We start from the raw sequence: 13742 nt of genomic DNA on the forward strand, positions 1-13742 counted from the left end.
TCTAGACAAGAAACCAAAAAAAATCAGAGTTAAGCTACCACTATATTCTTAGAATATAAAGTACTTTTAATCTATTCTCTTTATATTAATAAAATAAAACTATAATGAACTTCAAAAAATAAACTACCAAATGTGCCTAACAGATATTTACGGAATATTCCATCCAACAGATGTACACTACACAATTTTTTCAAAAGCATATGGAACATTATCTAGAATCAACCATATATTAGGTCACAAAACAAATGGTAACAGACTGAAAAAGTTGAAATTGCATCATATATCTTCAATGACCACAATGAAATAAAATTAGAAACAGGCGAAAATGTGCTCCAGAAATTATACAAATACTTGGAAACTGAACATACTCCTGAATGAAGAATGAGTTATTGATGAAATGTTTCTTGAATCTAATTAAAATAGAAACATATCAATCAGCTGTAAAAATGTCTATAGCAATAATTGCCCACATTTTAAAAAAAAGAAGAAAGATATCAAACAACCACATAATGAATCTCAATTACCTCAGAAAATAAGATCAAACAAAACTCAAATGTAAGCAGAAGAATAAGCAATATAAGTTGGAGCAGAATTCAGTGAAACATACACCAGGATAATAATACAAAAGGCTAATGAAATGAAGAATTGCTTTTTAAAAACATAAAAGTGACAAAATTTTACCTAGACTGAGAAGGAAATAGGATATTCAGATATAATCAGAGATTAAAAAGGAGATACCATAACTGATGCCACATAAATACAAAAGTTCATTAGGGACTATTATGAACAGTTATATGCCAACAAATTGCAGAACTTAGAAGAAATGGATAAATTTCTGAACACAATGAAAACCCAAATTGAACCATAAAGAAACAGACAGGCTGAACAGATGAATCACAAATATTGTGGTTGAATAAGTAATAAAATCTCCAAACAAATGAAATCCCAGGACCAGATGCTTCACAGTTATATTCTACCAAACATTTAAGGAAGAATTAACACCAATTCTTCCCTAATTATTCCAAAAATTTGAAATGGATGCAACCCCTCTAATCTTACTCTATTAGACCACCCTTATCTTGACTCCAAATACAGATAATGATGAACAAAAACAAAGAGTAAACTATAGACCAATGTCCCTAGTGAACATAGATGGAAAATTTTTCTACAAGGCACTGCCAAACTGAATCCAACAATACATAACCAAAGCCATTCACATGGACTAAGTGGGGTTGTTTCAGTAGATGTAAAAAAAAATCACAATAAAATATCCACTAATGATAAAATATTGAAAAAATTAGGTATATTATACCTCAGCATAATAGAGGCTATATATGACAAACACATAGGCAACGTTATATTTGATTAGGAAAAGCTGAAAGCATTTCTTCTAAAGTCTGAAGCCAGACAAGTGTGTTCACTCTCACTGCTCATGTTCAATACTATACTGAAAGATTTAGCCGGAGCCATTAGGCAAAAGAAAGCAATAAAAGGCATACAAAAAGGAAAAGAAGTCAACTTAACCTTTTATGTAGATCACATGATTCTATACAGTGAGAAATCAAGACTCTACCAATAGATTATTGAAACTTGTAAATGGACTCAATAAAGTTGCGGGATACAAAATAAACATGAAAAAAATCAGTAGCATTTTTATATATCAATTATTAATTCACTCAGAAATTTTAATCATTCACAATAACTAAGAAAAATTAATACCTGTGACAAATTAACAAAAGATGTGAAAGATTTCTACAATAAAAATTACATAACATTGATCATAGAAATTGAATACGATTGAAATGTCATTGTCCATGAATTGGAAGAATTACTATTGATAAAATGTTCAAAGCAATCTACAGATTCCATGGAATCCTCATGAAATATCAATGATAATCCTCTAAGAACTAAAGAAAATAATCCTAAATTCTTGTGCAAAAAGACCCGAAAGAGCCAAAAGAATCTTAAAGGAAAGGAGCAAAACTGAAGGCATCTCAAACGTAAGTGGGGGGCAAGAAAGGCCCTTGATTCAGTCTTCTGCATAGGAATATGCAGTTTTCCCAGCATCATTTGCAGAAAAGACCATCCACTATTTAGAGTATGTTTTCTGCACCTTTGCAACATAAAGGTTGTATGTAGCCATAAATGTGTGGATTAATTTCTCATAACTCTATTCCATTCCATTGATCTATGTGTCTTTATTCTAGTGTCATGCTATTTTGATTACATTTACTCTGTATCTGGTATTGAGATGGCTCCAGCTTTGTTCTTTTTGTCCAAGATTACTTTGACTATTTGGAGTCTCTTTATTACTATATGATATTGTATGCTTTTTTGTATGCTTTTTTTCTGGTTCTGTGAAGAATACCACTAGTATTTTGATAGGAATTATGCTGAATCTATAAATTTGGGTATTATGAATATTTTAAGAATATTAATTTTTCCATTAACATGGGAAGCCTTTCATTACTTTTTGTCTTTAATTTTTCTTATCATTGTTTTATAATTTTCATTGTAGAGGTCTTCCATTCCCTTAATTAAATTTACTCCTAAGGTGGACTTTTTTGAGTACCTGTTGTGAAATTCATTGCAGTTATTTCTTTCTCAATGAATTAGTTATTGGTATATGAATATGCTACTGATTTTTCACATGTTGATGCCATATCCTGTTGACTTCAATGAATTTGCTGATTTAGTCCCTTGGTGAAGACTTTCAATTCTCTCTAAACAGAATAATGTCATATTCAAATGGATAAGAAAAATGGGTTTTCATTTCCTATTTATATGCCTTTTATTTCTCTCTCTTGACTGATGCTATGGATATATCTTCCATCACTAGACTAAATGAGAGCAATGAGAGTACACATTATAATCTGGTTCCAGACCTTGGAGGAAATGCTTTCAGCTTTTTCTCATTCAATTATGATATTGGCAGTAGGTTTGTCATATATAACTTTTCTCAATACCCAAATAAATGGATGTTAAATTTTACTAGACACATTTTCAGCATCTATTGATAAGGTCATCTGATTTTTATTTTCCATTTTATTGATGTGGTGAATTACATTTATTGCTTTGCATATGTTGAAACCTCCCTTCATAGCTAGAATAGACCACGTGTTAGGGCAAATGACCTTGGTGATATACTGTTGGATTCAATTTGTTAGTATCTTGTTGAAAATTTCTGCATTTATGTTCATCAGGGATATTGGTCCATACTTTCTTTAACTACTTTGTACTTTTTTGGTTTGGGAGTCAAGGTAATGATGGCCTCGTAGGATGAGTTTACAAGGGTCCACCCCTGCTTGTACTTAGAATAATTTGAGAAGAATTGATGTTTTTCCTTTCTTAAAAGCTTGTTAGAATTCAGCAGTGAAACCATCTGGTCCTGGGGTTTTCTTTGTTTGACTATATTTTATCTCCAATTCAACCTCATTATTTGTAAATGTTCTGCTATTTTTTCTATGTCTTCATGGTTCAATATAGGCAATGTATCATATTCATTTATTCTAGATTTTTCAATTTGTTGATGTAGAATTGTTCATAATAACTCCTAATGATGCTTTGCATTTCTGCAGAATCATTTATAATATCTCCCTTTTCATCTCTAATTTTATTTGAATTTTCTACTTTCTATTTTCTTTATCTGCTATGCCACAGTGCTGTCCCCCTTCTCATCTTTCTTAAAAAAATTATCCTGTATGTATCTTTTAAAGGAGTTAATACATTTGAATATAGCATTATTATTGATAATGACCTTGTAATTTAAATATTTTTCCTCTCTTTATTTTGAATATTCTTTGCCTTATTTCTTATGGTTTTTATAATTTCATATATTTTTAAACTACTTATCATTCTTGCTTTGCTCCTGAGTGTAGGAATCTCTTAAGCAACTTTTGTAACTCGGGTCTGGTGTTGAATTCCTTCAGAACTTTTTTGTCTTTGAAAGTCTTTATTAATTTATGAAAGAAAACATCACTGGGTAAAGTATTCTGGATTGGTAGTTTTCTTCTTTCAGAACTTGGAATATCACTAATTGCTTCTTGGCCTCCAATGTTACTGTTAAAAATCCCCTTGTTAATATACTGGCATTCCCTTAAAAATGACCCATAGATTTGCTCTTCCAAATTTTAGAATTCTCTCCTGTGTTGTACTTTTGAGAGTTTGACTATGGTGTGTCATGGTGAGGACTTTTTTTGAAATCTATTTGGAATTCTGTGGGTCTACAGTATATGGATGTCCAAATATTTGTTCATATTGAAGAAGTTTTCTACTATTAGTTCATTCCGCATGTTTTCTAAAACTGTACCATTCTCTTCACCCTTAGGGGTTGCTACAATTCTAATATTTGTTCTTGTGGTGCTTGAATATCTCAAGGGCTGCTTTCTTTCTGATATTTCAAAGTATGTCTTCAATTGTAGATATTTTTTCTTCTGCTTGACATAATGTGTTGTTGAGACTTTCAAGCATATCTTTTATTTGACCTGTTAAATTCTTCATTTTCAAGATTTCTATTTGGTTATTTTTTCTTTATTTTAAAATTATTTTTATTAATATCAGGAGGACAGATTGTATGTAGTTCATAAATACAATTCTAATAATATAATGATTTATCACTCCCTCTTTCTCCTCCCTTCCTCCTTTTTTTCTTTTTTAATTTTTGTAATGTTATTACACTTTATAATCACAGGGTTAATGCTCTATTAAGTAAAGAGTTCAACAATTAAAAAGTAGAAAATAGACCATTGTTCAGTAGGAAAATAGACAAGGGCTCTGAAAATAATCAAATCCCAAGATGTCAATTTTCACTCATATACATTAACTTTCTTTTGTGCTGTATTTCTTAGCTACCACAAATCAGAAGAAACATAATATTTGCCTTTTGGGGACTAGCCTATTTCACTAGGTATAATGTTTTCCAGTTGGATGCACTATTCTACAAAAGACAGGCTTTCATTCTTTCTTATGCCTAATTAATATTCCATATTGTATATACATAGCATATTTTCTTTATGCAGTTATCAGTTGATGGACATCTGGGGTGGTTCCTTATCTTAGCTGTTGTGAACTGAGCTGCTACAAAGATGGGGGTGCAGATAACTCTTTTATTTGTTGACTTTGTTTCTGTTGAGTGAATTCTAAGTATTAGGATGGCTGGGTCACATGGTAAATCAAGCTTCAGATTTCTGCAGAATCTCCATACTGTCTTCCACAATGGTTATACATATACAATCCTACCAGCAGTGAATTAGGTACCTTTTTCTTCACATCCTACCAGCATTTATTATGTTTTGATATTTGAATGGTAGCCAAACTGGGCTGAGGTAAAACCTCATAGTGGTTTTGATTTGCCTTTGCTTGATGGCTGGTGATACTGAGCATTTATTCATGAGTCTGTTGGTCATTTGAATTTTACCCTTTGAAAAATGACTTCATATTCTTTATCCATTACTTAACTGGATTGTTTGCTTTATTGTTGAATTTCTTGAACTCTTTGTTTATAGATCCTCGATAGTAATCCTTTATCAGTTGTATAGTTTGCAAATATTTTCTGCCATTCTGTTGGGTACCCCCCTTTTTTAACTTTTATTTAATGAATATAAATTTCCAAAGTACAGCTTATGGATTACAATGGCTTCCCCCCCATAACGTCCCTCCCACCCGCTACATTGCTGAATGTTTCCTCCTACAGTGAAGATGCTTCTTAGTTTGATGTCCTCCCATTGTCTATTTTTGCTTTCATTGCCTGTGTTTCTGAGGTCTTTTCCAAGAATTCTTTGCCTATGCCAATGTTTTGCAGAGTTTCTCTGATATTTTCCTCTATTAATTTGATTGTATCATAAATTTAATAATTTATTTCATAATAAATTTAGATCCTCAATCCATTTTGAGTTGATTTTTGTATAAGGTGTAGGTTAGGTGTCTTGTATTATACTTCTGCATACATAGATCCAATTTTCCCAGCACCATTTCTTAAAGAGACTGTCCTTTCTCCAGGAATTGATTTTACCTCATGTGTCAAAGATTAGTTGGTTGTAGCTGCATAGATTAATTTCTGTGGTTTCTATTCTGTTCCGTTGTTCACCATGTCCATTTCTGTGCCAGCAGCAGGCTGTTTTGATTATAACAGTGGTATATGCTGAAATCTGGTATTGTGATGTCTGGCTTCATGTTTAGCTATTTGGGATCTGTCATGTTTCCATATGAATTTTAGCATTGTCTTTCTATATCTGACATTATGTCTCTGGTATTTTGACTGGAATCACATTAAATCTGTGAATTGTTTTGTGTAGTATGGAAATTTTGATATTTCTTCTTCCAGTCAATGAACATGTATGATACATCTTGTTTCTTTTTTTGTGTCTTGTTTTATTTCTTTCTTTAATACTTTGGAATTTTCATTTTAGAGATCTTTCACATCTTTGGTTAAATTTGTTTCACAGTATTTAAAATTTTTGTACCTATTGTTATCTTATAACTTTTTTCTCAGTCCTGGCATTGTCCATGTGTACAAAGTCTATTGATTTTTGTGCATTGATTTTATATCCTGCAACTTTACCAAATTCTCTTATAAGTTACAGTCTTATCCAGCAACATGTTGAAAAGATCATCCACATAGACCAAGTGGGATTTACCCCAGGGATACAGGGATGATTCAACACATGCAAATCAATAAATATGATATATCACACTAACAAAATGAAGAAAAAACATATAATTTTCTCAATAAAATCAGAGAAAGCATTTGACAAAATACAACACCCTTTCATGATGAAAACCTTTAAAATTGGGTATGGATGGAATATACCTCAAAACAATCCAGGCAATATATGACAAACCCACAGCAAGCATCATATTGAATGTAACAAAGCTGGAAACATTTCTACTAAGACCTAAAACCAGACATGGATTCTCACTCTTCATCTTTAGTATTCAGTATAATTCTGGAAGCTTTAGCCAGAGCCATTTGGCAAGAAAAAAGCAATCAAAGGGATACATATTGGGAAGGGTGGAGTCAGATTCTCCCTGTTTGCAGATGACATGATCATATATTTAAGGAAACCAAAAGACTCCACTAAGAGATGATTGATTCTTTTTCAAGACAGCTATCCTTTTTGCTGTATTTGTCATTGTTATCTTGTATGGTTTTCCTAAATTCACTCAACTGTCTGCATTCTATCATTCTTTGAGCCTCTTTATAATTACTGTTTTGAATTCTTAATCATGAGTTTTATAAGTCTCTCTTTCTTTATTTGGAAGAATTACAGATAGGTTGAGACAGATAGAGAGAGGTCTTTCATCCACTGGTTCACTCCCCAAATGGCCACAAGAGCTGTAGTTGAGCTGATCTGAAGCCAGGAGCTTCTTCTGGGTCTTCCACATGGGTGCAGGCACCAAAGGACTTGGCCATCCTCTGTTGCTTTCCCAGGTACATTAGCAGGGAGCTGGATCCGAGGTGGGGCAGCTGGGACTTGATGCTTGGGATACTAGCACTGCAGGCTGGAGCTTTAACACACTGTACCACAGCACCGGCCCCCAGCAATCTTTTCTTCTTTAGAATCATCTACAAGAAAACTTTGTTATATTTCCTTGAGGGTGGCATATTGCCTTAATTTTTTCATTTTTCCTGTGTACATTCATTGATATTTGTAATCTGGTAAATTAGTTTTTATTATCACTTTTGAAGACTGGATTTCATACTAAAAAGCATTTTTCCTAAAGATGTGTCTTCAAGTGTCAATCTGATAGGCTATTTTGGCTTTCTTTTCAGTTGGGTATGGTAGTATAGATTCATTGTGTCTTCTTCCACAGCAGTTGATGGCAACAGGAGTGGAGACATTGCTAGTCTCACACGGAGCAGAGGTATGTAAGTTGTGGTTGTAGCTGTGGGTCTAGAATCAGGGCCAAGGAGAACTAGCCCCTAGTTCACTGTGGATGGAATTTTGGGGCTAGTGACCCTGAATCCTGGGGGATTAATGCCTTTCCTGCTGTTGGGTAGGCTTGCCACCTGATGCTGCTGCAATCAACCATAAGTAATGCTAGCTGGGCTATAAATGTAATTGACTGGGACTATGGGTCTCCACTTTGGCCAAGAGCAGGCTTAAGGACTTCATCTAAAGGCACTGGTCTGGGGACACTTAACATTAGCATCTTCTCAGTGATGTTTTTACCAGATTCATGGGGCAATATTAAGCTCTCTTTAATGCCTTACTCCCCAGTGGCTACTGATGGCTGGAAAGAGTAGTAGTAAAGGCAGTCTCTAGGCTCCCTAGACTATCACTAAGCAGTATTGCATCTGAGTGTCACAGATACAGGGTCCTTTACTGTATTTTTGATGTATGTAAACCCATGAAAAACTGGCGATGAGGGAGGCTGAAATCAGTCTTGCCATGACACAAATCTCCTTCTACTCCGGGCTCTGTGAGTACTGGCCCAGGAACAAGGGCCTCTACTCTAAGGCTGATTTCAAAGAAGTAGGACTAGTACTGAGGCCAAAGGCAAGCAAATGAGTTCACTTTCCTATCCTATTCTGTTATGGTTGAAATCTCATTTCTTCTTGTCTGCCTGAAATTGGGAACAAGGAGGTAGAGGCAATTCCTTTGTTGCTCAGGCTAACTCTATGCTGGTTACACCTGAGTCTCACAGTCACCAGATCCTTTGTAGTCACAGGTTATAAAGTGGGACTGCAATATGCTGGCAGTGATACAGTGAAATGTGTCTGTCCCACTAGGGGAAGGTGTCTGATTGATGCCATGTCTGTAAGCACTGGCCTAGAGGTAGAGATTTTAAGCTTTATTTGATGCCTCGTCTCATAGTAGCAGGCCTGGCACTGGTCTTCAAGGAAAGTCCTTAAATTCACTTTCTAACCTTACTCCACCATGGCTAGAATCTTGATCTGCCATCTGTTGCAGGTTGGGAGATGGGTGATGTAGGCATTCTCTTGGTCAAATACTCCATCTGCAAATACTGGCCTGGGGGCAGAGGCTACAGGGCCTTATGTGACTGTAGATTTCATCATAGCAGCTCTGGTATTGTATGTATTTCAAGTCTATGGTATGGATTTTATTTCTTTTCTTTATTCCAAATAGAAGGTCTGTCTCCTCCTGCTTTACTACTTGATCCTGGAGGTGGGTGCCTTCTTGAATGTGCACTTTCTCATTAGTATGCAAAAGCAAGACACTACACAGGCTCTACAGTCTCTCACCTGGCTTCCTTGGTTCTTGTGAAGGTGACCTGGTCAATTAAAAGCTGTTCAAATAGTTACCTCTGTGGGGACATAAAGCATCTTACTCAGTCACCATCTTTCTCCACCTGCTTCAAGTCTGCTCTTTATGCCACCCAGACTATCAGGTGTTTTATTGTCGCAGCCTTAGCCAGTTAAGACTCCAGGGAATCCCACTTACAGATGACAAATGAAGTAGGGAGAATCTGGCTAAGGACTGTACCTTATTTTATTTTATTTTTTTTTGACAGGCAGAGTGGACAGTGAGAGAGAAAGAGACAGAGAGAAAGGTCTTCCTTTGCCGTTGGTTCACCCTCCAATGGCCGCCGCGGCCAGCGCGCTATGGCCGGCGTACCGCGCTGATCCGACGGCAGGAGCCATTTGAGAGGTAGGGTTACAGAGAGATGGAGAGACAGAGAGAAAGGTCTTCCATCCACTGGTTCACTCCCCAAATGGCTGCAATGGCTGGAGCTGAGCTGATACAAAGCCAGGAGCAGGGAGATTCTTGCAGGTCTCCCATGTGGGTGTAGGGACCCAAGCACTTGGGCCATTTTCTATTGCTTTCCCAGACTATAGCAGAGGGCTGGATCAGGAGAGGAGCAGCTGGGACTTGAACTTGCACCTGTATGGAATGCAGGCAGAGGCTTAGCCCACTATGCCACAGCGCTGGTCCCAGGATTGTACTGTTAAGTTGTGGTGTCTGCTCTAACTCCGGGTAGTTATCATCAGGAAGGAACTGGTTGTAGGCCTGAAGGACAGCTAATTGACATTAGACACTTGTTGTCAGAATTGAGTATCAAATATGAAAGAATCTTAATCCTGAGGTACAAAACAGGGCAACCAGTGACATTTGGTTTCTGAACTTTCCATCTGCTCAAGTTAAAGAACTACAACATTCTTTTCTTTTTCTTTTTTTTTATTTGACAGGCAGAGTTAGACAGTGAGAGAGAGACAGAGAAACAAAGAGAAAAGTTTTCCTTCCATTGGTTCACCCCGAAAATGGCCACTATGGCAAGTGCGCTGCGCTGATCCGAAGCCAGGAGCCAGGTGCTTCCTCCTGGTCTCCCATGCGGGTGCAGGGCCCAAGCACTGGGGCCATCCTCCACTACCTTCCCGGGCCACAGCAGAGAGCTGGACTGGAAGAGGAGCAACCGGGACAGAACCGGCGCCCCAACTGGGACTAGAACCCGGTGTGCCGGCGCCACAGGCGGAGGATTACCAAGTGAGCCGCGGCACCAGCCAAAGAACTACAGCTTTCAAACTGCTTCCAAGTCCATTGCCTGGCTCCTCAAGTATATCCTAACACATGGAATGATGCTGGCACACGGTAGATGCTCAAGAAATATGTGTTTGGGGCAGGCATTTGTCATGTAGATAAGATGCTGCTTAGGTTACCCACATCCAACATTGGAGTCCCTTGGTTCAAGTCCCTCATAGAGAGTTGTGGCTTTGTTTTCAATTCTAGTTTCCTGCTAATGCACACAATGGGAGGCAGCATTAACGGCTCTTAGGTTCCTGGCACTCATTTGGGAGACCTATACTGAGTTCTTGGCTTTTGGCTTTGGCCTGGTGCATCTCCAGCTGTTGCAGGCATTTAGAAAGTGAACCAACAAGTACAAGATTTCTGTCTCTGTATCTCCCTTTCCCCTGTCATTTTGCCTTTCAAATAAATGAATAAATTAATAAATATACAAGGAGAAAATTTTTTCTGAATAAATGAATGAGCCAATAGAATAAGTTTTCCAGAAAAATGACCCTTATCGAGTTTGTTAAGGATACTATTTTCTGGGGCTGGGGTGTGACGTGGTGGGTAAATCTGCCACCTGGGATGCTGGCATCCTATATGGGTGCCAGTTTGAGTCCTGGCTGTTCTGCTTCTGATCCACCTCCCTGTTAATGGCCTGGGAAGAGCAGTAGAAGATGTCCCAGTGTTTGGGCCCCTGCCACCCATGTGGGAGATCTGGAAGAAGCTCCTTTCTCCTGGCTTTGGCCTTGTCCAGCCATGGCCTTTGTGGCCATCTGAGGAGTAAAGTAAATCAGCAGAATCTGTCTCCTCTTCTCTCTCTCTGTCTCTCATTCAAATAAATAAATAAACCTTTCAAATATCTTGTTTTCCTAGAACTTTTTGTAAAATGTCATATACATACAACTTGGGTTTAACCCATATGTAATATAGGCCATTCTCAGTTTATTGAATCTGAATAGGAATGTTTCAAACTCTCATAATCACAGTATATCAAAGCTCTCACTGTGCCCTGGTGAAAAAAATAACTGTGCTAATTTGTAAAAGTACATATTTAATGGTTCCCCTCAGATTATGTGTTATTTCAGAAAGATAGATAGATAGATATAGATATAGATAGATAGATGCAAACATTTCAGTTTTACCTTACATCATTGTGATAACTTTGTTTCTATTGGTCAATTCACACATTAAAACATGTGCTGCACACCCATACCCCTGCCCCCCAGACACACACATCTGTGCCAAGCATCTTACAAACTTGCTAACTTCGCAACAGATCTGGGGGCCACAGGACACAGCAAGTTGACTTCTCCTTCACTCTGCATCCTTCCACCACTGTGTCCTAATACCAGGTCGCATCCATCCCTGCAGAGACTCATTTTCCCAAGTGGTCTAATCAAAGCATTTTCTAGACAAAGGCAGCTTGTTCACTTGTTCCCTAAGTTGCTTTTCCTACCAGCGAAGAGAACTCAATTTTCTCCCTCATTACATTCTCCCATGAGCAAAACAGTTATAGCTCCTTGCAAGCTTATTTTATTAATTCTCCCTTAAACCTCAGGTGAGTAAAAGAAAAGAAGCAGAGTGACAAACAGGCCTGCTCACTTGGCCCGGTCTCTTTACTTTCTTTCTAATCTGGGGTTAGACAGGACTCTCATTTGAGGCACCAAAGGGCATTGTCCCCAAAATTTTCCTATTCTTTACTCCTTTCCTGTTGAAGGGTATAGATACTCATAGTGGCCCTTCTCTGCATTCAAAACCAGTAAGTGTTTCCCTTCCTGAATGCAATAACACAAGTGTATTTTGGGCCAGACGAGGGGCTGAAAAATGTGCAGATATATTTGATTCAAACCGAAGACTCGTAGGTTTAAGATTTTAAAAGGCCAATATGAATAAATTGCCATAAATTAAAATAAATTAAATGAATAAATTAAATAGGCTTTAAAGTTTTATTTATTTGAAAGGAAGAGAGATGGGTAGAGAGAGAGAGAGAAGAGAGAAAGAAGTGAGCTCCCATTCAGTGGTTCACTGCAAATGCCTGGGAGTTGGCCAGGCCAAAGCTGGGAGATGGGAACTCAATAAAATCTCCCATGTGGGTGGCAGGAACATAAATATTTGAATCATTATCACTGCCTCCCAGGGTCTGCATGAGTGGGAAGCTAGAATTACAAGTCCAAGTCATGAATCAAACCCATGGACTCCAGTATGGGATGTGTGCATCTTAACCAGTGTCTTGTCTTTTTTTTTTTTTTTTTTTTTGACAGGCAGAGTGGACAGTGAGAGAGAGAGACAGAGAGAAAGGTCTTCCTAGGCTGGCGCCGCGGCTCACTAGGCTAATCCTCCGCCTTGCGGCGCCGGCACACCGGGTTCTAGTCCCGGTCGGGGCGCCGGATTCTGTCCCGGTTGCCCCTCTTCCAGGCCAGCTCTCTGCTGTGGCCAGGGAGTGCAGTGGAGGATGGCCCAAGTGCTTGGGCCCTGCACCCCATGGGAGACCAGGAGAAGTACCTGGCTCCTGCCATCGGATCAGCGCGGTGTGCTGGCCTCAGCGCGCCGGCAGCAGCGGCCATTGGAGGGTGAACCAACGGCAAAGGAAGACCTTTCTCTCTGTCTCTCTCTCTCACTGTCCACTCTGCCTTTCAAATAAATAAATAAATTAAAAAAAAAAAAAAGGTCTTCCTTTTGCCGTTAGTTCACCCTCCAATGGCCGCCGTGGCTGGCACGCTGCGGCCGGCACACCGCGCTGATCCCAAGGCAGGAGCCAGGTACTTATCCTGGTCTCCCATGGGGTGCAGGGCCCAAGCACTTGGGCCATCCTCCACTGCACTCCCTGGCCACAGCAGAGAGCTGGCCTAGAAGAGGGGCAACCGGGACAGAATCCGGCGCCCTGACGGAGACTAGAACCCGGTGTGCCGGCGCCGCAAGGCAGAGGATTAGCCTAGTGAGCCGCGGCACCAGCCTCAGTGTCTTGTCTTTTGATACCATCTGCATTTACATAGAGAGGAAAGTATAAAGGAGGAAAGCATCAGGTATGTGAGCCTCCTAATGAAGGGGACAGAAAACTTAGCCCTCCTGACCCAGCCTTCCGGTTTCCAACCTTGCTATCAACCTCACTGCTATCGCAGCCCCTTATAATGTTGTGCTTTTCCCTGCACCCGTCCCATAGCTGCAGATCACTCCATGCAGCATGTGTGTCTCCGTGATTATTAAAGATCCTGTTTCTCACACTTTTCTCACAAGACAAGCAAAGTGATGGCCGTACTCTCAGCACAGGTCACA

The sequence above is a fragment of the Oryctolagus cuniculus genome, chromosome 2, assembly GCF_964237555.1.
Source record: "Oryctolagus cuniculus chromosome 2, mOryCun1.1, whole genome shotgun sequence".
In the NCBI taxonomy this organism is placed as follows: domain Eukaryota; kingdom Metazoa; phylum Chordata; class Mammalia; order Lagomorpha; family Leporidae; genus Oryctolagus; species Oryctolagus cuniculus.